The sequence below is a fragment of the Oratosquilla oratoria genome, chromosome 23 (assembly GCF_046742065.1).
Source record: "Oratosquilla oratoria isolate Oo_2021 chromosome 23, ASM4674206v1, whole genome shotgun sequence".
NCBI classification, from domain to species: Eukaryota; Metazoa; Arthropoda; class Malacostraca; order Stomatopoda; family Squillidae; genus Oratosquilla; species Oratosquilla oratoria.
In genome coordinates this window covers 32,167,565-32,170,064 of record NC_134799.1, presented here as the reverse complement: position 1 = coordinate 32,170,064, position 2,500 = coordinate 32,167,565, and the positions used below count along the sequence as shown (strand labels likewise).

At 43.5% G+C, this 2,500-nt stretch overlaps 1 protein-coding gene across 1 annotated transcript in view; it reads right to left on the bottom strand.

Annotated features, from left to right (window-relative positions):
• The window catches only part of LOC143037757 (uncharacterized), a 766,745-nt gene that overhangs the window by 98,798 nt on the left and 665,447 nt on the right, over window positions 1-2,500 (bottom strand). The window lies entirely within an intron of this gene.

Genomic DNA, 2,500 nt, shown 5'->3' with positions numbered 1-2,500 from the left:
GTGTGAGCTGATGCAAATTTGTTTTAACCCGTCAGTGACATCACACCAAAAGAATCTTCGTTATACCAAACGGCTCTATTCTGATTTCAAAAATAGTTACTTCAGGTTTAATTTGTATGCCTGTATATCTATGCCGGTTATTATTCTTTAATGATTATCTAAATGACGGTAGAGTGAAGGAGGACTGGAGGAGTGCCAATTTAGTTCCACTTTAGAAGGGAAAAGGGGACAAGTGTGAGCGTAGTAGTTTGAGAGGGATCAGTTTGTTGAGTGTAGTTGGGAAGGCTTCTGGGAGGGATTTGGTTGAGAGGATTAGGAGAGGAACAGAGGGAGTAATTGGTGAAGAGTCAGTGTGCGTGGATCAGATTTTTGTGGTAAGGCAGATATGTGAGAAAGCTTTAGGAAAAAGGTAAGGATGTTTTTTAGTCATTTATGGATTTAGGAAAGGCAAACGACAGGGTAGACAGGAAGGCACTGTGGGAGGTATTACATATATTCGGGATAGGGGGAAAGCTTTTAAGAGCAGTCAAGAGTTTTTACGAGAGTAATTGAGCTTGTGTTAGAATTAGAAATGGAGAGAGTGAGTGGTTTGAGATAAAGGGGTAAAGGCGGGAATTCGCCAGGGATGTGTCATGTCGCCATGGCTGTTCAATGTTCACATATATGGGGTGGTGCAAGAGGTACATGTAAGGGTAATGGGCCGGGGAAGGGAGATGGTTAAAGAAAATAAAAGAAAAATGGGAGATAAGCCAGTTGTTGTTTGCTGACGACACTGCGCTTGTAGCATGATCAGAGGAGGGATTAAGGAATTTAGTGGCAGTGTTTAGGAAGGTGTGAGAAAGAAGTTGAAAATAAATATGGGTAAAAGTAAGGTGATGAGATGTGCAAGGGGCGACGATGGCAGCAGATTGAAAGTGACTATTAAAGGAAAAAGGATGGAGGAAATGAATAGCTTTAGATTCTTAGGGGCGAATGTGGCGGGAAAGGGAGGAGTAGAGGAGGTGGAGGTAGAATGTAGGTTGAAAGAAGCTAGTAAATACCTTTGGTGATTTAAAAGTGTAAGGAGAAACAGAATTTTGGGAATGGATGCTAAAAGGTGATTGTATGAATGGGTGATTCTGCCGACAGCACTGTATTGGGCAGAAACATGGAACATAAGAGAGAAAGAGAGGAGTTTGAATGTGTTTGAGATCAAATGTCTGAGAAGTATGGTAGGGGTTACTCGGCTGCATAGAGTGAGAAACGAGGTGAGGAGGAGAGCGGGGGTGGGAAAGGAGTTGGGAGATAGAGTTGATGAAAGAATATCGGGATGGTTTGGACACAAGGAAAGAATGAGTGAGGAAATATTAGTAAAAGAATTGTGGAAGGCAGAGGTGGATGGAGTAAACATGAGAGGGCGACCAAGGAAAGGATGGATGGGGTAAAAGGGGCATTGGGAAAGTGGGGAATGTCTGTTGAGGAAGGAAGGGAGAAGACAGAAAATAGGGGTGAGTGGAAAATCGTTGTGTATGGATGGGAATGAGATTTCACCCCGTTTTCTCTCTTTCTCTATGAAGGGACGAAGAGGGGGGAGGGGGTTCGCCGATTAAATAAAGCGGCCTTACTGGATGTTTTGTGTTTTGCTGCATTGCTTCTGACCCAGGGCAGTTGGCGAGATGCTGGGATGACCCGTCATCCAAGAGGAGCCAAGAAAACAGGGAGGGAGTTCAGTAATAAATGGGAATGGAGTATGTGGGGATGAAATGGGTGAGAGTGGGTTTATGCCTTTGAATTTGGCTACCTCCCTTGTAAGGGTTGGATAAAGCCCTTGGTATATGTTTGTATAATTTTTTATTCATCTATTTATCTATTTTTGCATGGGACTGGGAAAAAGGCCTTTTATTATATATCTATGCAAGTCAATCTACAGTATTTCTAAAACCCGACAGACTATTTCTGAGACAGTAAAATAATAACAATGACAATGATGATGATAATAATAATACTAAATTCGAGTAAGTTATATGAGGCTGAGTTAAAATAAGGAAATATGGGTTAAATGTTAACGAGGATTTGAAAGAGCATATTCTTATCTTTGAATTTTTGGTCAGTCTGAAAATAACGCGATAACAACGATCTAAGTGGGCGAGGTCGCCATTCTAACTCCAGTTGGGAAATTGGCCTCTCGGGAGGGTGGCCATCCAAACAGCAGTCGGGGAACCCGCGTCTCAGGGTGGGTGGGTTCGGGTAGGCCGTGGGAATGCCAAGTGGGTGCTTCTGGGCGGGTCGTAATCCTCAAGAGGAGTAAAAGGATCTCTAATAAGGTTTGGGGACTGACTCAGAAAGGGTTCTCCTTACACGAGACTCTCCTTGTAGAAAGTACGGAGAGAGAGAGAGAGAGAGAGAGAGAGAGAGAGAGAGAGAGAGAGAGAGAGAGAGAGAGAGAGAGAGAGAGAGAGTGAGAGAGTGAGTCTGTCGTTTTGGGTTTAATGAGCTGGGTGGGCGGTAATGGCTAGGTTGG